Below are 24143 nucleotides of genomic sequence, written 5' to 3' on the forward strand. Positions count from 1 at the left end.
CTTCCGCAATACTGCGTGCTGAGATATTGCGAAGAGGCACTGCTTCCGGGTATCGCGTTGCATAGTCCACTAGAACTAATATAAAGCGATACCCTCATGTTGACCGATCTAATGGCCCGACAAGATCCATCCCAATCCTTTTCGAACGGGTCTCGATTAATAGGAGAGGGCGCAAAGGCGCTTTTGGAATGGCCGCTGGATTTACTAACTGGCATTCGCGGCATGCCATACACCACTTACGGACATCGCCGCAAATTCCTGGCCAATAGAACCGGGTCATTATTCGGGCTAGTGTTTTATCCTGCCCTAAGTGTCCAGCCATGGGATTAAAGTGAGCCGCCTGGAATACCAATTCCTGGCGGCTTTTTGGAATCAAAAGCTGTGTAATTTGTTCTTTAGTCTGAGTGTCCTGCGTCACTCGGTATAATCTATCCTTCATAATTGCGAAGTAGGGGAAGGACGGGGTGGCGTGTGGCTGGAGCGTTTGACCATTGATTACTCTCACTTGGTCAAACGCATGCCGCAGAGTCTCGTCTCGCGACTGCTATAATGGAAAATCCACAAGGGATTCCCCAATAGAAGGAGGAGGAGCCTGCGGCTCCTCACTCTGATGTGGAGATGACGTAGACGGCTCTGTGACAGCTGCTCCCGCCAATGCGACACCGGGACCTCCCCCTGCAGAACTACGGCAGGACCCACTCTTCACTAAATGACTCATTAATTCCCCAAATCCCGGCCAATCAGTCCCCAAAATTATCGAGTGGGTAAGGCGAGGATTAACCGCCGCCTTTACTCTAAATTTTTCCCCTCGAAAAAGAATGTGGACCGACACTAAAGGGTAGTTGTGAACATACCCGTGCACACACAACACCTTCACCAATTGTGCGCCCCCCAATGCCTTGTTTTGCACCAGGCTTTGGTGGATTGAGGTCTGATTACAGCCGGAGTCCACCAACGCCTGATATGTATCCCCTTGGACACTCACCGGTATGCGATACACTCCGGCCCGATCGAGGGCGGCTCCTGGCACGTCGGGGATCCGAACCACCGTGCCCACCTCCATTGCCGAGCATTGCTGTTGGAGGTGGCCCGGCTCCCCGCAGCGCCAGCAAACCAGCCCGGGCTTCCCCTCTGCACTGGCGCTCTGGGGCTCACTCACCTGAGGGGGGGAGAGACAGACACAGAAGGGAGAAACGGGAGGGCACCGCGGGTGCGGCAGGCCGGCTGGAGTGGTGCCGGCCCCTGCCTCTGTGGTGGGGGAACAGGGCGAGGATGATACACAGGAGGGGGGGGAGAGAGAGAGAGAGAGGAGAGGGAAGAAGAGATTGTCTGCTGTCCTGCCATTGGGACAGCCGCAAAATGGTCCTCCGCCAGCTCAATGGCCTGATCCAGCGACGCCGGGCGGTGGCACTGGACCCACTCTGCAGTTTCTGCTGGTAGGCGAGCGATGAACTGCTCCAGTACCACCTGATCGATGATTCCCTTGGCGTCGCAGTTGTCGGCCCTCAACCACCACCAGCAGGCATCCCGGAGTTGCTGGCCAAATGCAAACGGCCGGCCAACTTCCTCCAAGCGCAGAGCGCGGAAGCGCTGTCGCTGCTGTTCAGGGGTGCACCCCACACACTGGAGGATGGCCCAGCGGAGGTCCGCGTAGACCAGCCGGTGGTCGGCGGGGAGCTGTAGCGCAGCCAGCTGCGCCTCGCCCGTTAGCAGGGGGAGGAGGCGCGCTGCACGCTGTTCCACTGGCCAGCCCGAGGCCTCTGCTACCTGCTTGAAGAGCGTGAGGAAGGCCTTGGGGTCATCATGCGGGCCCATCTTTGTTAGGGTGAGGGGGGAAGGGCCTGCGGTGGTGGAGGTGGTGGACCCCGCTGACGCGAGGAGGTGCCGGAACGCCTGTCGATCTTCCTGCTGTGCCAACACCAGGGCCTTGAACCGTTGCTCTTGCTCCTTCCGGAGGGTGACTAGCGCCTGGTGCTGGCTCTGCTGGGCTGTGGCGAGGGCGTGGACCAGGTTGGTGAAAGGGGAGGACTCCATGGGGCTGTTCTTCTTCTGCACTCCAGTCCCGGGTTTTAGCACCACTGTGGCAGTTTGTAGGAGTGGGAGGAGCACAGAATACGGCAGGCCAGAACTGAGTTTCGTAACTCTTTTTATTTTGACACTTTTCAGTTGTCTCTTGCACACTCTCGTACACACACAGACACGTGCACACACATCAGGTGTCTGGTTGGGGAGAGAGCTCCTCCTCTGCTCTCGCTCTCTCCTTCAATAGGGCGTGGTCACTGGGGAAGACACACAAACACATGTTAATCAACATCAGATGCAGTGATTCTGCCACTTACCTTCCCTGACTCCGCCCTCCGGTCACAGACCGATGCTTGACCACGCCCCCGCTGCCACATAAGACATTACAATAATCCAACCTCGGGGTAAAGCATGAACTAGTTTTTCTGCATTGTGTAGTGACATTATATGAAAGAAGGCTATCCTAGTAATAGTATCTACATGAGTTTCAAATGAAAGACCTGAGACAATAATCATTCCAAGGTCTTTTACTGCTGCACACAATGAAATAGAAAGGCCATCCAATGTTACTATGTAATCAGAAAGCTTACTTCTAGCTGCACATAGTCCGAGTACTTCTGTCTTGTCAGACTTATGTAGAAGAACATTAATAAGCATCCAGTGTCTTATGTCCTTTACACATTCCTTAATTTTATTAAGCTGGTGTCTCTCATATTGGCTTTGCTGAAACATACACTATAACTGTGTGTCATCAGCATAACAGTGGAAGCTAATACCATGCTTACAAATAATATTACCCAGAGGTAGCATATATAAAGTAAAAAGCAGTGATTCAATCTTGAAAAATCATTTTTAAAAAGCCATTTTAAAAGGATAGTTAGGGATTTTTGACATGAATCTGTATGGCATCCCCATCAATAGTGTCATGCAAACACACTGACTTACCCCTGACAGCATCCTGTGAGTCCAGTTCTTGTCCAGTTTTGGTCCAGACGAAAGTAGTCCGGCAAGTTTGTTGGGGTCACGAAAGTCAAACGTTTTTCGTCTCAAAACAGTATGTGTTCAGAAGAGTGATATATTTGCATCACAAAACCGTTGCCAAATAAAAAGTCAGACCTCGAAATCGCTTGCCACTATTTTCTCTCCCTTCTTATCACTGCGCGCTGCTGCCAGGTGACAGCCACGGCTGTTTCATTCATTGTTTACTAGTGATGGGAATTTTGGCTCTTTTTCGGGAGCCGGCTCTTTTGGCTCTTCTTACTATAAGGAGCCGGCTCTTTCGGCTCCCAAACAGCTCCTGAGATTTTATTTTTGATTTAAAGGAATACGCCACCCCCAGATGAAATTGAGTCAGTCCCTAGAGTTGGATGAGTGAGCCAAAGCGTTTTGTAGCCGACCCAGCCATTGTCCTGATCTATAAACACCCAGGTTAGCTTAGCTTAGCGTAGTCGCTGTAATCCGGCGTGTCCAGCTAGCATTGTCGTTGCAAAAGTGAATTAAATAACTCAAGATTTTTTATAATTATTTCTCATGACTTGTACATTCACATCGAGTACACATATCAATGCAAATTAACACGAAGGGATTTACTAGACCAATTTATATCTGGAACTATTTTCAGCCACAGCACAGGCAAAGCACCGCTGCAGGCGCAAAGACACCGCGCAGCGCCTGAAAACGGGTGCGCAGCGCCTGAAAACCCGTTTTCAGGCACTGCGCAGTGTCTTTGCACCTTCCTTTTCCTACTTATTCCTTTAATTGCTGCAATTAACTAGTTAATTCTGATTCTATTTCTCCTCTCAGTTATAATCTGTCCTGCTTTTGAAAAGACCCTCTCTGGGGGGACAGATGCTGCCACTATACACATCCTCCGTGCCATCACGTGTGTAAGCCGTGGATAGAGTGCAGCCTTGGTCTCCCACCAGCTTAGTGGGTCTGCGTTTCGCTGTCACCTGGCGGCAGCGCGCAGTGATAAGCAGGGAGAGAAAATAGTGCCAAGCGATTTCGAGGTCTGACTTTTTATTTGGCAACGGTTTTGTGATGCAAATATATCACTCTTTTGAACACATACTGTTTTGAGACGAAAAACGTTTGACTTTCATGACCCCAACAAACTTGCCGGACTACTTTCGTCTGGACCAAAACTGGACAAGAACTGGACTCACAGGATGCTGTCAGGGGTAAGTCAGTGTGTTTGCACGACACTATTGATGGGGATGCCATACAGATTCATGTCAAAAATCCTGAACTATCCCTTTAAGGGATTTTTAAAGTCTAAATGGTACCTCAATCATGATTGCATCCAAAAAATATGTTAAAGGTTGTGTCAGAATCAGTGGAAAAATGTAAGTGTGGATGGAAATATGGAAAGAGGAAAATGAACATTAGTTAAGGGGATAAATCAGCAGATAAATCAATACATGTCTGAACAGTGGAAAAATACAGTCCACAAAAGTCCTGTGATAGACTAAGACTGTCTATGTAACCAATTTATGGTCTGAAATGCAACACAGAATTCATTGAGATGTCCAGAACTTGACTATAATAGTACACACTGCTAAACAGTGTCATGTCGAGAGAACCCTCTCAATAGACCACCATTAACACATCACTGTCATCTTCTCCATCAGTAGTTTCTTTCACTCAGCAAACAATAAAGCCCAACACACTCTTTTGTGGGTACACTAGGTCAGCTACATGACTGTCATAGCAGGTAGAGGACCCCCACAGTGTGTGTCAGTGAAATGCAGAGTATCTATAGCTATGCTAAGACTGAATGGAGAGTCTAAAGTGAACAGGCTTGTGATTGATTGAAGGGTGACGCCTCTCAGGCGGAGCTGGGGAACACAGTGACCTCCACACAAAGACCTGAGTAGAGACACCCGGTTTGTTTTGGGAACAGACAAGCCCTGCACACATACACACACTCACACAGGAAGGGAATGTGAGTGTGCCCTGATGTGAATGCTGTTTTTAATCCCTCTCCTGGTCACCCCGCTTCACTTGTTGTGTGCCACCAGGGTGGACTCCATGGAATCCCGGGAATTCTCATGACGCTTTTTCTCACATTCTCTCACTGAGGCATAGAATACAATAATGGCTCATTCAGTCCTGTTGAGTAGTTTAAGGTCCTTCTCATTCTCTGTTACCATCGCTCTCATTCACACTGTGGAGTGTTTTGCCAATAGCCTACTCTTTGGGTATGTGATACAGATAAATCTGATTGATGCATGTATTTTAAATGGTGCTTAAGAATGTCTAAATGATAAAATATTACCTTTAACCCCTTTCTCCTTTACAATACTATTGTAATATCATAACACACCACATTTGAAGTTATCAGTTGAATCCTGTTGTTCTTTGGTTTTAACACAGTAGAATAAAATGGTAGGTAGATCATGAACTAAAATAATTATTTCCATAAAATGTCCAGAAAATGTGTCATAAGATAATATTTTGTTCAGTGTTGTCTGATTTTCATCTGCATGCTGTTAATGTAGTTTCAAGGAACAAGAGATTGTTGTTCTTTTACTTTAAAATGTGAAGGCAATCCCCAGTGACAAGTTTCCCGGAGTGAAAAAAAAAATCTGCTTTTTAAAGTGTTTCATCACAAACTTAGGAGGTATACGGAACAGAAAAGGTTACCAGAGCTGAACAATTCACAAAGGTGAAAAAAAACATTCAGAATCTCTTTCTTTTTTTTAAAACCAGTGACACCAAAGGCTTCTCTGAAAATCACAAGATTGAAAGCAGATAAATGGAACAAAGAATTATTTACATATACGTATACAGTAAGAATGTAATCGAATACAAATACATTGTTCAGAATGAACAGATAATGTATTCTAAGAGGATACAAATACAGCTAAGGATAGAAGGTGCCCTATTCCTTTGTATCCCTGAGGTTGAGGAACTGTCAGAGCCAGAATTCACAAATTATGCTGACAGTACTGGCGTTTCTACTTCTGGTGGGTTTTTTTTTAATCCCCAGTGTTTCCAGCAGTAGTAGGTCATGCCCACTTCTGGTTTAAATCTGAATACAGATAAAGATGCAGATATTTGAAATAGGAAACAAATACAGATATAGATAGGATCATTGCATTATACCCCTAATATACAGTATAACCTGCAAGTAATTGGACAGTTTGTGGTACAGCACATTTGAAATGAAATACAGCATGGGCTCTGAAGTATATTTTGGATGTGCCACTTGCTTGAATTGCATGTGTGTTGTTAACCACTGAGCATAAAAAACAAATAAAGGTTAATGCAATAAAGCATCTTGAGCCTGAACACCACAATACGAAATAGTAAAATAAATAAATAAATAAATAAATAAAAATTTAACTGCATGCTACAGTATAATGAAACAAAACTCCACCGGTAAGGGTGGCAACATAACACAACACAAAAGACTAAATATCATGGGAAATCTTTTTAAATTCAAGACTATGTAGGAATATACGAATAAATATACCAGCATGTACTGTTTTAAAACACTGGGATGCCTCAAGGACTGGAAAGACAAGCTACAGTTTGCTTAGCGGTGTAAAGAAAAGCCTTTAGAGACAAAGTGTTTTGGACAGGTGAGATTAATATCTGTACCAGAGTGGAATGAGGAAAGTCTAGAGGAAAAGTTAGAACTGTTAATGATCCAAAGCATATTGATTAAATGAAAGCGCACTACATGATGTGCAAAAACATCTCAACTTCATACATCCCGTAGATGTTGTTAAGTCATTCTTTCCACATCTGAAACAGGTCTCAACTGTCTGAGCTGAAGTGTGAATCAAGTGTTAAATCGTATATTTTACTCACATGCTTTAGTTAATACTCACACTGTTAACTGTAGGCCTTTTATTGTATATACAGTGGTGCTTGAAAGTTTGTGAACCCTTTAGAATTTTCTATATTTCTGCATAAATATGACCTAAAACATCATCAGATTTTCACACAAGTCCTAAAAGTAGATAAAGAGAACCCAGTTAAACAAATGAGACAAAAATATTATACTTGGTCATTTATTTATTGAGGAAAATGATCCAATATTGCATATCTGTGAGTGGCAAAAGTATGTGGACCTTTGCTTTCAGTATCTGGTGTGACCCCCTTGTGCAGCAATAACTGCAACTAAACATTTCCAGTAACTGTTGATCAGTCCTGCACACCGGCTTGGAGGAATTTTAGCCCGTTCCTCTGTACAGAACAGCTTCAACTCTGGGATGTTGGTGGGTTTCCTCACATGAACTGCTCGCTTCAGGCCCTTCCACAACATTTCGATTGGATTAAGGTCAGGACTTTGACTTGGCCATTCCAAAACATTAACTTTATTCTTCTTTAACCATTCTTTGGTAGAATGATTTGTGTGCTTAGGGTCATTGTCATGCTGCATGACCCACCTTCTCTTGAGATTCAGTTCATGGACAGATGTCCTGACATTTTCCTTTAGAATTCACTGGTATAATTCAGAATTCATTGTTCCATCAATGATGGCAAGCCGTCCTGGCCCAGATGCAGCAAAACAGGCCCAAACCATGATACTACCACCACCATATTTCACAGATGGGATAAGGTTCTTATGCTGGAATGCAGTGTTTTCCTTTCTCCAAACATAATGCTTCTCATTTAAACCAAAATATTCTATTTTGGTCTCATCCGTCCACAAAACATTTTTCCAATAGCCTTCTGGCTTGTCCACATGATCTTTAGCAAACTGCAGATGAGCACCAATGTTCTTTTTGGAGAGCAGTGGCTTTCTCCTTGCAACCCTGCCACGCACACTATTAGTTGTTCAGTGTTCTCCTGATGGTGGACTCATGAACATTAGCCAATGTGAGAGAGGCCTTCAGTTGCTTAGAAGTTACCCTGGGGTCCTTTGTGACCTCGCCGACTATTACACGCCTTGCTCTTGGAGTGATCTTTGTTGGTCGACCACTCCTGGGGAGGGTAACAATGGTCTTGAATTTCCTCCATTTGTACACAATCTGTCTGACTGTGGATTGGTGGAGTCCAAACTCTTTAGAGATGGTTTTGTAACCTTTTCCAACCTGATGAGCATCAACAACGCTTTTCTGAGGTCCTCAGAAATCTCCTTTGTTTGTGCCATGATACACTTCCACAAACATGTGTTGTGAAGATCAGACTTTGATAGATCCCTGTTCTTTAAATAAAACAGGGTGCCCACTCACACCTGATTGTCATCCCGTTGATTGAAAACACCTGACTCTGATTTCACCTTCAAATGAACTGCTAATCCTAGAGGTTCACATACTTTTGCCACTCACAGATATGTAATATTGGATCATTTTCCTCAATAAATAAATGACCAAGTATAATATTTTTGTCTCATTTGTTCCACTGGGATATCTTTATCTACTTTTAGGACTTGTGTGAAAATCTGATGATGTTTTAGGTCATATTTATGTAGAAATATATAAAATTCTAAAGGGTTCACAAACTTTCAAGCACCACTGTAAGTAAAATACTGCTATGTTATTTCTAGGGAGCACTGCAGTGGTACAAGTTACAGCCTATTCTTTTAAAAATCAGAAAAAATATGTCTTGTCTGTGACAAAATAACAGTATTTGCATTGAAACATGCATTGAAAGCATTAAAACAAATGTATAGATGTTGCTTTAGCTAGATGAGATAGGACTAGATGGAGAACAAACTATCCAAACGAACCATCAGATCTGTCTGGGTGTGTATTAATATGTCTTATAAAACCTTAAGGTACTGATGTCCTTTAGTTTGATGCTCTATTTATTATCCTAAAGAACTTGGTTGCCATTACATGTGATGCCCTAAAAGCACAATTTTCCAGATGACCATTTTTCATGATACTGCACGTTTTATTTATTTACCATATGGTTTTAGCAATCCTAATGTATTCGTAATTTATTCATGTTGTTATCCAGGCCAAAATTAATGAGTCTTCAGTCTCGAGTCTGAGTCAAGTTGTGAGTCAGTCCACGTGTGACTCATAAAGAGCAACAAGTAAAGTTTTCTTGATTGGCACAGTCATCTGTATCTATCTGAGAATGTATTTACTAAGGACAAAACAGAAGGCAAAAAGCCCTTGAAACGAGCAAAAACTGAAAAAGGCTGCATTGGCAGAGCATCACCATGGAAAATATAGTGATGTCTATGGGTCACAGGCTTCAGGGAGCTATTGCAAGGAATTACAACTTAATACTAATGTACTGACAAGTACTGACAATTTTATATTCAACAACACAGTCCATCGCCAGGCACAATTCATACACTCACTGACAACATAGGGAATTTTAGCATCACCAATCCACATGGTAACTTTTTTTTTTTTTTGAGGTGGGATAAACCCATAAACCTGAGGAAGCATGCAGACACAGGGAGAACACGCAAAACTCCACATAGAAAATAATCTAAAAGAATCTCAGTATCAAGCTAAGGACCTTGGAGGCATCGCTACCCTCTGAGGCACTGTGCCACCACAAAAATAAGGAGTTATGTATAATAAAAGTTTCTATTCTCACAGCACCCCCACTGTGATGTCCTAAACCAGTTCAGCCCAATGTCTCCCTGGAGACTGGAGTCCAGAACTGCCCTTTCAAACTTTGTAATGCAATCAGCCCACCATGGATGAATCTGTATTAAAGCAATGCTGCTTCTCAGCTCTTTGAAAGAAGGGAAAACTAGAATCAGGGGTTAAAATAAAGTGCCATTTTGACCAAATAGTACAGTAGTTCTGTAATGATTAGTTTGTCTGGTTTAATCTACATTAACTAATACAGTAAGTCAAGACAACTAGACTTGTGTGCTAATCTTGAAAATGTTTTACCATTCCATACACTTTAATACAGTAGGTCTGATGAATTACAGAACAGTTAAACAACTTTAACATTATACAAGAAGTCCAGCAAACTGGACTCATGCAGGCAGGCCAGTTTAGCACCCAGACTCTTACTACGGAGCCATGTAGTTTTAATATGTGCAGAAAGTGGTTTGGTATTGTCTTGCTGAAAGAAGGAAGGCCTTCCCTGCAAAAGATTTTGTCTGGCATAAGCAGTGCCATCATCGTACAGTAGTTCTGTAATGATTAGTTTGTCTGGTTTAATCTACATTAACTAATACAGTAAGTCAAGAAAAATAGACTTGTGTGCTAATCTTGAAAATGATTTACCATTCCATACACTTTAATAGTTCTGATGAATTACAGAACAGTTAAACAACTTTAACATTGTACAAGAAGTCCAGAAAACTGGACTCATGCAGGCAGGCCAGTTTAGCACCCAGACTCTCTTACTACGGAGCCATTCAGTTTTAATACACTACCGTTCAAAAGTTTGGGGTCACTCTGAAATTTCCTTATTTTTGAAAGAAAAGCACTGTTCTTTTCAATGAAGATCACTTTAAACTAATCAGAAATGCACTCTATACATTGCTAATGTGGTAAATGACTATTCTAGCTAAATTCTACTTAATGTCTGGCTTTTGGTGCAATATCTACATAGGTGTATAGAGGCCCATTTCCAGCAACTATCACTCCAGTGTTCTAATGGTACAATGTGTTTGCTCATTGCCTCAGAAGGCTAATGGATGATTAGAAAACCCTTGTACAATCATGTTAGCACAGCTGAAAACAGTTTAGCTCTTTAGAGAAGCTATATGTAAAACTGACCTTCCTTTGAGCAGATTGAGTTTCTGGAGCATCACATTTGTGGGGTCGATTAAATGCTCAAAATGGCCAGAAAAATTGTCTTGACTATATTTTCTATTCATTTTACAACTTATGGTGGTAAATAAAAGTGTGACTTTTCATGGAAAACACAAAATTGTCTGGGTGACCCCAAACTTTTGAACGGTAGTGTATGTGCAGAAAGTGGTTTGGCATTGTCTTGCTGAAAGAAAGAAGGTCTTCCCTGAGAAAGATTTTGTCTGAAATAAGCAGTGCCATCCACCCCACCCACACACACACACACACGCATACACAGGGCACAAAGCACTTGAAATCAAATGGGGAGACAAATCAGCACCACAGAGAGTGTTAGACTTGATACCCAGGTATATGTACAGTAAATATAGTTCTCTGGTTTTCTGACACTCACATGGTGGACCTGTGTGCCCGGCAGTGGATTGGCATCCTATGTAGGGTGTATTCCTGCCTCATGCCCAGTGTTCCTGGGAAGGGTTCTGGCTCCAGCGTGACTTTGACCAGGATAAAGTGCCTACAGAAGATGAATGAATGAATGAATGAATGAATGAATGAATGATCAAGAGTACCATAAAGGGAGTGGGGTCGATACCAACCAAGGGTCCTGAGTAGAAAATCCAGGAAGGAGGAAAAATTGTTTATGAGGATGAAAACTGTTCAGTGACCTATATTGCATATAAGTATTGGCACTCCTGGATTTAATGAATGATTTTCCATTGAGAGACAAAATGTGTGAGAGCTCAGTCATGACTTCAGAGAGACTGCTCTCTCTCTCTCTCTCTCTCTCTCTCTCTGGCATGGATGTGGTTAACTGCTTAACACGGCTGGGTGGATTTTAACACTGAGGTAGCAGGACAGCCCAATACACACACACAACGAGCACCTGCCATCTCTTTTCCTCTTCGTACACGCACTTTTTGCACTTGAGCTATATCAGAAGGCTGTGTGTGTGTGTGTGTGTGGATGGAGTGGTGACAGAGTTTCTGAACCCGGTGTAAAAGGCTAATTCTCGGGGCTGTGGTCTGATGAAACGGTTTTTTTTGACGGCAGGAAAACTTTGGTAACTCGTAGCTACTAAAGAACCCCTGGGCAGCCTCCGTCAGATGGACAGAAAGACGCCGCGGCTGCTCGTTTCTCGCCGCTGTGTGTGTGCGGGGATTCACGGATAGCTTCGTCCGACACTGCGGAATGTAACGAGCAGCGCGAGCGCCTCAGCCGCCGGAGTTACCTGTAGTGAAGTGAGTCGCTTCATGTTGATGTTCCACAGCAGGACGCATTTCTAACCAGCCGAATGGTATTTTAAATCTTCCCCCACTTCGTTTTAGTCAAAGAAAGAGAAAGAGAGGCAGAAAAAACAGCTGAATGTATCGATAACACTTGTTCGAGTTGAATTTTGTACGTGTTCAGATAGCGCTCCCTGCTTTATTCACTGCTTTATAAACTACTAAACTAGTTCTCAGGCTTTGGCCAGGTTCCTCAAAGCTCCTTACCGTCAGTGGCGGATTGTTTTTGACATGTCATGAAGTCTCCACCTCAGCTTTTGTCTTTTACTTCTGGCTGTTTTTCCCTTCATAATCCACTGGAACCTGAGTCATGTCATTCTGCAGCGTGAACAGCTTTACCAGCTCAGTTAAAGTTCTGTTTTGATACAAGTTGTTGTTTTTCATCTGTGTTTTATAATCATGATGATATGACTTCCAAATATAAAACATGGCTTAGGACTATGGAATCAATTCCCGTGAACAGTTTTGCACTCAGGTCTCAATCAGTGACCAGAACTTCAACACAATAAGCTTCATGTTCAAACTAGGCTATAATGAATTTCCTGGTTACACATTTGCACTTTCTGACACAGTTATAGAAGGGAATTGTTTATAATCGCACTATTTCGTGCCACCTAGATGAGGATGAGGATGAGGTCTCTTTCGAGTCTGGTTCCTCTCAAGGTTTCTTCCTTATGTCTTCTCAGGGAGTTTTTCCTTGTCACAAGGAGCAAGCAAATAATCTTTTTTCGCGGTCCGGGTTCCATCAAATCGTACGCTCTGATTGGCTCGCAAGCAGTCCGGAATCCTACGGTTCGGACCCCGGTTACGGACCTTTGGCGACTCACTTGTTCACAAATATGTTCAACAGACATAGTCGCAATTTTTTGTCAACATTTATTTTCGTATTTCTCAATATAATAGCATTAATTTTACAGCATGGATAGCGATAACGACAGTGTTCACAGCGAAAGCGAGTTTTACTATGCTGAGGAAGAAGAAATAAAAGAAAACATTTCAGGAGAAAGCCAAAAACGAGCTTGGAGCAGGTTTGTTCTAAATATGGTTTCCCTTTCGGGCGCTCTCATATTCTGTTAGAATTTGGTAAAGAAAAAAAATATTATTTACCAGCTTAAGGTCGGTCCGTATCGTGAAATACCGTGACTGAGGACTCGGTCAGTATTTTCAAGGCCGAGGTCACGGTATTTCACGATATGGACCTCCCAGCTGGTAAATAATATATATATGTATATGTATTCCGTATAACGTCTTCCTAACTGGCACACACCCTGAATATATTATATTTTTTAGGTCTTTGTAGAATTTGTACCGCTATATTGACCACATTGGCATGCTCATTAGGGATACATTGATATATTTAAAATTTACATCCAGACTTTATATTTCTCTAAAGCTGCTTTGTGACAATGTCCATTGTCAAAAGCACTAAATAAAATGGAATGGAATAGAATTGAAAACAAAACTCCATACTGTACCCTGTCACTCTGTTAACATATCACCATTAAATGTTGCATTCAACTTGAGATAGGATTAAATACAGCAGAACACAGATTAATGATATGCCAAAATATTTAATAGGCAATTCTAATTTTTACTTCCCCTAAAATGATGTTTATTTCCTGTATAATACACACTCAGACAAAAAGGGTGGCACCCTCAAGAATGCACCTTTAGTATGTGTTGTAGCCCATTGCCTAGAAGGTATAGTGCACCTTTGAAGTTTTACTCCAGTAAGGTTCACGAAATCTTTTAAAAGGCACATTTAAGTGTTTTAGATATATCCACATTTAAAGACGAAAGGAAAAGGTGTACTTTTTTTCTGAGAGTGCTGTGTTGCATCAGTTTCGGCTACTGGCATCAATCATCTTTTTTGGATGTGTGATGAAAGTTTTTCAAAAAGTCCTTGAAAATAGCACTATTTATCTACGTGGCTATGATACTGAATGTTGGATAAGCAGTTCCAGCTGTCCACAACTGACTGTTAGACTAAGGAGCATGCAAATAATATCCTGTTGCATTACATACAAAAGTTTTTGGGTTTTTTTTCTGTTTGATCAACAGTCACACAATGGACTTTTTTTAGCTTCTCCTAACTGGCACAGGCGCTGAATGTATAATATTTTTTAGGCCATTGTAGAATTTGTACCACCATATTGACCATATTGACATTAATCATAAAACCAACCCACAAGAGCATAAATTTCGTGGAATCCAAAGAGCCAGGCTGGATGCTGCTTCATCAATTATTAATATGGCTAAACTCAAGGTTGAAGGAAAAAAGTGGATAAAAAAATCAATACAGAGGCATCTTGTTCTCCAGACTTTTGCTCCCTGGGCAGGCTCACCAGTGCATGTTGTGAGATCACTAACAAGCTTTGTGAAATATTAATTCTGTCAATCATGGGCAGCCTATGCTAGCTGTATTTCATTGATTTTGGGGCGATGTTACCTTAGTTTTCTAAAGCAAATTCCCCCTTTTCTGTTGGCATGCTATTATGTGCTGTGTATTTTTTTTAAACATTAACCATGAATGTAATTTTGACAATATTGGATTTTTAAAGAAGTACATTACTGTAGCTGGAGCACATTTTGACCCCAGTGAAATATATCATCTTTCTGTATGTAGCTTTATTCTGTGTATAGATAGTTTGTCTTTTGCTTGGTTTTCTTTTTGCACATCTGAAAATTTAGTATTTGAATGAGATCGAATCTGACATGCGGGTTTTTTGGAAGCAAAATACACTGACCTGAGACTGTTAAACAATATGCATATAAAGTATTACTACAAGAATTAAACTGAGCCATTACTTTTTGCAAGCTTTTGCAAAATTTATAGTCATTTCTTGAGCAATAAAATGTTTAAAGCACACAACTAGCAATATTTATAGCTGAAAACCTGTGCAAATGTTTAACCTCAAGCATTTTGCTCTCTTCTGCCTCTTAGGTCTGCATGTTCATTCAGATTTTATGACAGCAGCCTTTCTGTTATTAAATTTGTAGGCTGTCATTATTTCAAAACGTCTCTTCGTCTCATTTTTAGACCAATTATGTAAACCGCCTGCTTTTTCTTTCTTATTTTTTTTGAAAAGCTTTTTAAAATTTAATTTCCAACACCATCCTTTCTCATAGTCATGACAGTTGCGGTACTTGTAGTGCTGCGCTGAAAATGAAAATTTCAAATGAATATGTCTTCAACAAATATTCTGATCTGTTCTTTTGAAATAGGACCTTGAACTAAGTAAATACACTTTCTGCTTCTTTCATACGAAATCAGATTTTCTTTGGAGGATACTTATTTAGCTACTCTCCAGGGTTTTTGTTCATCACTTCAACTACACTCTCAGCCTCCCATTTGTCATCAGTGTCTCTGCTTCCAGGCAGTTGCCAGGATTCTCCTTGTCCCAACACATATGCAAACACATGCACATGCATAAATATATACAGAGTTAGTCATTTACAGCCTTGTTGTGCTCCACAAATGCAACAAGCCCCCAGAGACGGTTGTCATGAGAGCTTCTGGGGGTCAGCTGTGGGCCAGACGGGAGTTTGGGGGGGCGGGTGGGGGGTTGGGAGGAGGGGAACGTGAGGGTACAAGTGATAATTTAGTGATACCTCAGCAGAGGTGACAGGGTGCTACTTTTCTAATAAGTACGGTCTCACATCAAATCCTTCTTCATCTATTGCCTTTTAAGAAAATTAATTCTGCTCTGCACATGTTGTCACATTGACATTTTTTTTTAACCTTGAATTGGGCTGTTTATTCACTGACACCCTTTTTGGTTTGTCTTCAAAGTTCAGTCTGCTTGTGTAGCTTTTCATGTTGACTGCCTGACTAATATCATACTGATTTTCAAAAATTTAATCCGTATGTATTTTTATGACCACGTCTTTGAAACGGTAGATTCAAGAGTTGCTTTGAAGGAGTCATTAAGAAAAGGAGGTCCACGTAGGTGGCTGAGTGAGAGGTGAAAAGCAAAGTCACATCATTTTCTTGGTAGAAAACAGCTCATTTTTGTCCTAATGTCAATTTCCATGGAAAATATTACCATAGCTGGTTACATTATATTCTGAATGATTAATAGACTTTTTTTTTTTCAAAATGCTGAAATAAGAAAGCTTTAGTGGGTTTTGTGTCATTGTACACTTGAAAAGCAGAAGCACTTGACAAGACTTCAGAATGTTCACCTCGATCTCACTTACTCTCCCCTCCTAATTCTGGTGCCACTTTTACAGGGAATGGCACAACACAGGGGCGTCAATGACAGTGAGCAAGGGTGGTTTATCCCTGCAGCTGTCAGCCCGGGGGGGTATTAAGCCTCCATTCTGAGGATTCTTGAGCCTTTGCCAACCAAAGACCTACTGTAATCCATTTCAAAGCAATGGACAGCCAGTGAGTCTATTCTCTTTACTAAAACGTCTGAAAAGGCAAAGAAAAACGAAGCCATGAAGTTAAATTAAGGCGACTAATACAACCACTCTATAAGACCTGTGGAAACCATGGTGAGTTCAAGGAAGTGTTGCACTAATTGGTGATAAACTTCTGATGACGTAACAGATCTATTATCCTGCATTGTGTGTGCTAATTAGCCATGTATCATAAAGTTAATGAAAGTCGAGATGAGTAAAATTTTCCTGCAGTCTGTACTGCATGGGCTGTTCAGCGTGTCCAGTCGTGGCTCACTTCATAACTCATAATTCACTGCGCTTAATCCTGGAAAATACCAGAGCAAACATGACAAAAATTGGGCTCCCTCATAAAGCAAACTGATGCTGGAAAACAGCTGTGAGCTATGAATAGGTGAGCCTGTTACAAGGGCTGGATAATGACGAAGGAATCCAGTGTTTATCATGTAAATGAAAAGAGTGAGGCCCATCAAAAGAGGTGTTGGAATGTGATGCGCACAGATCCCTCCCCTGAGCAAAGTCCTCCTAATGCTCTCTAGCTTGATTTGGAGTATTACAACATAAGAGGTTTGTGAAATCAGGCCCTTCTGAGAGAGAGATGGGGATTATAAACAGAGACTGGCAGACCTAGTGTGTATGTGTGGCTAGGGGGCGTATGATAGAGCGCATAAGTGCTACATGATGCAAGAGCCCCAGTTTTACTGTGCTGCCTGGCGTGCCGTGTTCTTATCCCCTTTGGAAGCAGAGGCACCTGCATTATAATTCCTGAAACAACTGTTCACTTGAGATCTTCTTTTGATCAGGTTTCATCTTGCAGCAAGAAGATGTGGCCCAGTTATTCTGGGACTTGGAAAAATTACAAGATTCAAACTCTTCATTGACAGTAGACATAAATGTGTTATGTACTCTCGTAGCCTTGTTGACCTTCATGCCACACTCATTACTTTCGCCTGCGTTTTGATGAAGTTGTTGTATGTTGCGTTGTGTCATATCAGCAGCAGTACTTTTGAGGTGAAAATGATATGACTGAGAGTAGTGGTCACATCAACATTTGTTATGCAAGGCCTCTGGTGTTCAGCAGCATTTGAATAGAGCTGGCAAATCTGATATATAGAAGCTTAGAAAGGGACTGCAAATTTAAGCACATGGCCATAGTACCACAGAGTCCAGTACAACGGCCATACACAGTCTTGGAGAGGGGCAATGATTCCCTCATCAGTGGCATGGACTCAACATTCTGAATATAGGAAGTGTGCATACATGCGAACCTAAAGGAGATTTAAACTTCCATCCATCCATCCATCCATCCATCCATCCATCCATCCATCCATCCATCCATCCATCCATCCATCCATTATCTGTAGCTGCTTATCCTGTACATGGTTGCAGGCAAGCTGGAGCCTATCCCAGCTGACTATGGGCGAGAGGTGGGTTACACCCTGGACAAGTTGCCAGGTCATCGCAGGGGAGATTAAACTTCCATCCATCCATCCATCCATCCATCCATCCATCCATTATCTGTAGCCGCTTGTCCTGTCCTACAAGGTCACAGGCAAGCTGGAGCCTATCCCAGCTGACTATGGGCAAGAGGCGGGGTACACCCTGGACAAGTCACCAGGTCATCGTATCGCAGGGGAGATTAAACTTTTTCCTTTTTATTTATTTATTTTTTTTTATCAGAGAAATAATGTTAGGCAACCCTTTCAAGGGTTCTTGACCATTTGACTTCCTGTTGGCAGACATAGCACAAGTCTGTCATTCTGTTAAGGGGGGAAGCCATGGCCTAATGGTTAGAGAAGCAGCTGTGGGACCAAAAGGTTGCCAGTTCGATTCCGTGGACCAGCAGGAATGGTTGAAGTGCCCTTGAGCAAGACATCTAACCCCCAACTGCTTCCCAGGCTGCTCTGATTCTCTGTATGTCGCTCTGAATAAGAGTGTCCTCTAAATGCCATTAATGTAATGTAATGTTGAATCACTGTTCTTACCTGAAGCTCTGTGCATTTGAAAACTGTCTCTGAAGCATAAATCACATAAATCTACAAAAAAATAGCCACTACTACTAAAGTAATACCGCGAGTTGGCCTAGTGGTTAGTGTGTCCACCTCTTGATCAGGAGATCGCGAGTTCTACTCACGGTTGGGTCATACCAAAGACCATCATAAAAATGGTACCTACTGCCGTCTGGCAAGGCATGCTGCAATACAGATGTGAGTGGGGAGTCAAACTTTCGTGGTTACCAGAGGACTAGGCCCCCACTGTAACCCTAGCTATGTAATAGGCGAGAGGCCGAGGGCTACAGAAACGGAGATTGCCGCCGCCCTATGCACCACATGGCGTGGGAAGGGACTTTGACTACTAAAGTAAGGGGGGAGGGGGAACGCAATATAGTTTGCAATGAAAATAAAACATTAAAAGTTATGATCATATAAGCTTTCATGCTGTTGCATGAAACTGGTTCTGGCCACATAATTATAAGTAGTTGAATGGAGTCTACCTTTGTGTCATGTGATCTGAATTTTCATACACCTGCTCCTGAAAGGCACAAACTTTGCACGTCCTGTGGAGATCATCTCATCTCATTATCTCTAGCCGCTTTATCCTGTTCTACAGGGTCGCAGGCAAGCTGGAGCCTATCCCAGCTGACTACGGGCGAAAGGCGGGGTACACCCTGGACAAGTCGCCAGGTCATCACAGGGCTGACACATAGACACAGACAACCATTCACACTCACATTCACACCTACGCTCAATTTAGAGTCACCAGTTAACCTAACCTGCATGTCTTTGGACTGTGAGGGAAAACGGAGCACCCGGAGGAAACCCACGCGGACACGGGGAGAACATGCAAACTCCGCACAGAAAGGCCCTCGCCGGCCATGGGGCTCGAACCCGGACCTTCTTGCTGTGAGGCGACAGCACTAACCACTACACCACCGTGCCGCCCCTGTGGAGATCATTAAATCCATTATTAAAAATGGAAAGAATATGACACATCCAAGACTCTGCCTAGAGGGGGCCATCCAACAGAATGTCACAAGAAAGCCATTATTGAAGAAAAAAACCATATGGAGTTTGCCAAAGGACATAATAGAGACACAATAAACATGTGGATAATGGGTCTCTCGTGTGATGAGACCAAAACTAAACTATTTGGCCTTGGCACAAGGTGAGACAATGGATGGGAACCCAAAAACTGCTCATCGTTCTGAGAACACCATTCACACACACAGAAGCATGGTGCTGGTAGCATGTTGGGGGAAACTTTACATAAGCAAGGACTGGGGTCAGAGCAAGCCTAGAAGAAAACCTTTTCCAATCTGCAAGAAACTTGAGATTAAGGCAGAGGTTCACCTTCCAACTAGGCAGTGACCCTAATCATACTGCTAAAGCTACACTGGAGTGGTTCAAAACGAAGAACCTGAATTTTTTAGAATGGCCCAGTCAAAGCCCAGATTGCATATCCAGTTGAGAATCTGTGGCAAAATTTCTGTTTACCAGCAACAGACTGTGCACTTTTGCCAAGACAAATGGACAAAAGTATCAAGATACAGTTGTGCCAAGCTGATAGAGACATATCATAGGGATTTGTTCATTTGTACCTTGCACCTTCAACTGTTAATCCCAATTAAGTACATTTACATTCCAAGTTGTTACACGACGAAATGTGGAAAGATTTGGTTGATGGTCGGAGGTAGTGTTAATACTTATGCAAGGTACTATAGACACAATTTTTCAGTTTTTTCAGGAAATTTGCTGGTAGGGGTGTCCAAGCATATTGGAGAACTTGCCAGTTGACTGTCTGAATATTTGAGTATGATAATTATGTAAATCATATACAATGGCCTTCAAGGTCATTAGATATCAATCGAGCTGAACACCTATGAGAGATTTTGGACCAGTGTTGTACCCAGCCAGGCTTGTAGTACTTGAGTCCGACTCGTGCCCTAATTTTAAGGACTTGTGACTCGACTTGGACTTGAGCACTGATGACTTGGACTTGGACTCCGACTCGTGCATTAACTGCATTCGGACTTGTTGATTGGAGACGAGGACACGGATTTTTTCTTTATCTTTCTGTAACATGCCATAATAATTTGTCACAAGATATTTATATCTGGGGCGGCACGGTGGTGTAGTGGTTAGCGCTGTCGCCTCACAGCAAGAAGGTCCGGGTTCGAGCCCCGTGGCCGGCGAGGGCCTTTCTGTGCGGAGTTTGCATGTTCTCCCCGTGTCCGCGTGGGTTTCCTCCGGGTGCTCCGGTTTCCCCCACAGTCCAAAGACATGCAGGTTAGGTTAACTGGTGACTCTAAATTGAGCGTAGGTGTGAATGTGAGTGTGAATGGTTGTCTGTGTCTATGTGTCAGCCCTGTGATGACCTGGCGACTTGTCCAGGGTGTACCCCGCCTTTCGCCCGTAGTCAGCTGGGATAGGCTCCAGCTTGCCTGTGACCCTGTAGAACAGGATAAAGTGGCTAGAGATAATGAGATGAGATGAGACTTGGACTTGACTCTGACTTGAACACTAGGGACTCGAGACTGGACTCGGACTCGAGGTTTAGTGACTCGACTACAACATTGTAGCCAGCACTTTCCACCACCACAACAGTTAAAACTCCAAACATCAACCTTGTTGCCATCTTTTTTTTGTTCTTTTTGGTCCCTGGAGTTTTACTCTAGCATTGTTCACTGAAGTTTGTTTTGTTTAAGGAATTCAAACATTAACATAGACATCGTTTGTTTACATCTCAGGCTAATTACATTGCGCTATTAAGGAAGCATTATTGAAAGTGATATTCTGTCGAAATAATGCTAAAATGTTCTAGTTTTCCCAAAATGGCTTTTATTGAAACCATTCTCTAAATGTCACTTTTATTTAGTGAAGTAAGAAGGTGAGATTCTCTCATGCTGAGTACCTACACTTTAGAAGAAAGGATTTACGAGAATTATTTAACTCTCACCAAAAAGCATAAAGCATTGTAGAGCTGTCAGTGCTAATACGCCAAGCTATAATTATTTCCTGTGGTTTAGATTAGCTATCTGTGTATGAAAATATATTTCTGAGACATGTTTTCCTTTGTGCTTCCTTGGAAATCGTTCCTGCCACAGCTTTGATTTGTAATATTAGAATAGATCTTAGAACTTATGCCAACAATATTATACCCGTCCACCTCAGATTTGTCCTGATATACCACTATTTCCAGAACCACTGAAAGCAGGTGGCCGAGAAAAACATGGTCTGTCACTACTAACAGCACTTGCTGTCCACTTAATACCAGCCATGAGGGAGCAAACAGCTTCAGGACTTGTTTGTTATAACTCTTTTCCCATGCCTCTATGTCTCTCGCCAGGAAAAGGGTTTCAGTTCAGAGGCTGTTCTTAAATTCCAGGATGTTTTATAGCTGTGAGTAATAAAGACGGTCAACTTTGGTTAGTGAGGCCAAAAAAAGTACAGAACAAATAAATACATTTAAGAGGCACACTTTAATTTGAAAAATATTGTTTTTCCTCAGTAAAGTCAGGTTTTTGTTTTTTGTCTTCTGTTTTGTTGGCATGCATGCATAATTCTGGTTATTAATTGTTGGAGTCCTTTGGCCTTTGTGAAGAACAACTGCAAGGCTGCTTTTGCAGAAGAAACCATTGTAGAGCCTCTGAGTTTTCATTTTGGTCTTGTGTTACTTGTGGCTGATTTTCCTTTGAATATTATGAGAACAGTTTTTTAGTGAACAAGGCGTTAGTGCCAATAAAACCAATATGTTCACTTCTAGCATAGCAGAATGAATGTCAGGGCAGAGGTGACTCAACGGCTTCAGGCTCTGGGTTACTGATTAGTGTGTTTGAGGTGTGTGCCCCAGCACTGCTAATCTGCCACTGTTGGGCCCTTAACCCTGTTGGCACAAACCATCCACATTGACCCCACATACAAGTGGGAAATGTATCTTGTTTCAGAGACAAGATTGAAAAGAGTGGCTGAATTTACCTATTTTTGGTGATAGCCCTTTCAGATTCATTGCCGTATAACTTACACAAAAAAAATCAAAGTCCTTCCCATGCTGTCTCCCATCCCAGTACTAACCAGGCCCTTAAGGCACATTGGGCAGCGCCGATCTCTGCTTCTATACCTCTCGGCCACTATACAGCGGGGGGCTAGTCTTCTGGTAACCACAAGAGTTTGACTCCCCACTCGCATCTGTATTGCAACATGTCTTGCCAGATGGCAGTAGGTATTATTATTACAGTGGTCTTTGGTATGACCTGACCACGCGTAGAACTCACAATCTCCCGGTCAAGAGGTGGACTTGCTAACCACTAGGCCAGCTTGCGGTGCATAACTTACACACTTGAGCAAAATAAAGGGACTTTTCTGGGTAAAGGCCAAACTGTAAGTTAAAGCCTCGGTCACAACCGGCCGTACGTGCTCCTACGGCCGGTCTACATGCAAAAAATGCATGTAGGGCGCTCGTGAAACACACGGAGGGTGCGCGTGTGACATGCTGATTTTCGAGCCGTAGACTGGCCACAGAGGTTCTTTGTCATGTCAAACAAACTCTACGGGCGCTTACGTTTTTTCAGGTTGCAAGACAAACTTACGGCCAACGTACGTCTTTCTCCACGAACAAAAAAAACGCAGCGATTTGGGAAACGCCAAAAATCGCACGGCCAAAAAATCGTACATCCGGTTGTGACCTAGGCTTAAGGTAACCTGTAAGCACTGATTTTGTAAAGGTTTGTGTGTGCAACTTGATAAACACCCACAAAAATGGAGAAGCTAATTTATAACAGGATCTATGGAGGATTTAGTCTTTCACATGAGAAAAATAATGTTGTATGTGTTTTGATTGTGTGCCTTATAATGAATATGCACGTTGGGGATTTACAAAAAGTACAAAAGAAAACATGGTGTCTATGCAAACAGATACTCTTAGCACCTGCAATGTGATTTACAAAGCCTGAAAGACAACTGTATGCGTAAATTAGCATGGTCATATTCACCAAAACTCGACGTGTGAAGACTGAAAAAAGACCAGGCAATGTTTTGTTTGTTTGTTTGTTTGTTTGTTTGTTTGTTTGTTTGTTTGTTTGTTTCCAATTTTTAAATGTACCATTTTAGCCTCAGATTCCTGTTATTTGCTGACAGGAGTGGCACCCAATTTGGTCTTCTGCCTCAAGGGTCAACATGATGTGCATTCTGTGATGCTTTTCTGCTCACCACAGTTGTAAAAAGTCGTTATTTGAGTTATCATAGACTTCCTGTCAGCTTGACCCAGTCTGGTCATTCTCCTCTGACCTCTCTCGCAAACAAGGCATTTCTGCTCACATAACTGCCACACACAGGATGGGTTTGTTTGTTTTTTTCATACCTTTCTGTGTTAACTCTGTAGACTGTCGTTTGTGATAATCTCAGGAGATCAGCAGTTTCTGAAATATTCCAACGAGCTTGTCTGGCACCAACAGCCATGCCACAGTCAAAGTCACTGCAATCACATTTATATTTTTTGCCTTTCTGATGTTTGATATGAATATTAAGTGACGCGCTTGGCTTTTATGTATTGCCCTGATTGGTTGACTGGAAAATTTCATAGATAAATGGTGTACAGGCGTTCCTACCGTATTAGAGTGGACAATGAATGTATATCTACCAGTGTGTTTTACCTTACTCCACTATTCTTCTTATCTCCTGGTTGCTGTTTTGCATGATGACTGTGTGTAATGATTATTTGCTGTCTGATTTTATTGTGCTGTATG

At 42.4% G+C, this 24143-nt stretch overlaps 1 protein-coding gene across 2 annotated transcripts in view; it reads left to right on the forward strand.

Moving 5' to 3' along the window:
• The first annotated feature begins 11569 nt into the window (after positions 1-11569).
• The window catches only part of sema3gb (sema domain, immunoglobulin domain (Ig), short basic domain, secreted, (semaphorin) 3Gb), an 81202-nt gene continuing 68628 nt past the window's right edge, over positions 11570-24143 (forward strand). For both annotated transcript variants that reach the window (XM_060931976.1, XM_060931977.1), the window contains exon 1: positions 11570-11953. The gene's annotated coding sequence lies outside the window, so the exon portion shown is untranslated. The remainder of the gene's footprint in view (positions 11954-24143) is intronic.

The sequence above is a fragment of the Neoarius graeffei genome, chromosome 10 (genome assembly GCF_027579695.1).
Source record: "Neoarius graeffei isolate fNeoGra1 chromosome 10, fNeoGra1.pri, whole genome shotgun sequence".
Taxonomy (NCBI): Eukaryota; Metazoa; Chordata; class Actinopteri; order Siluriformes; family Ariidae; genus Neoarius; species Neoarius graeffei.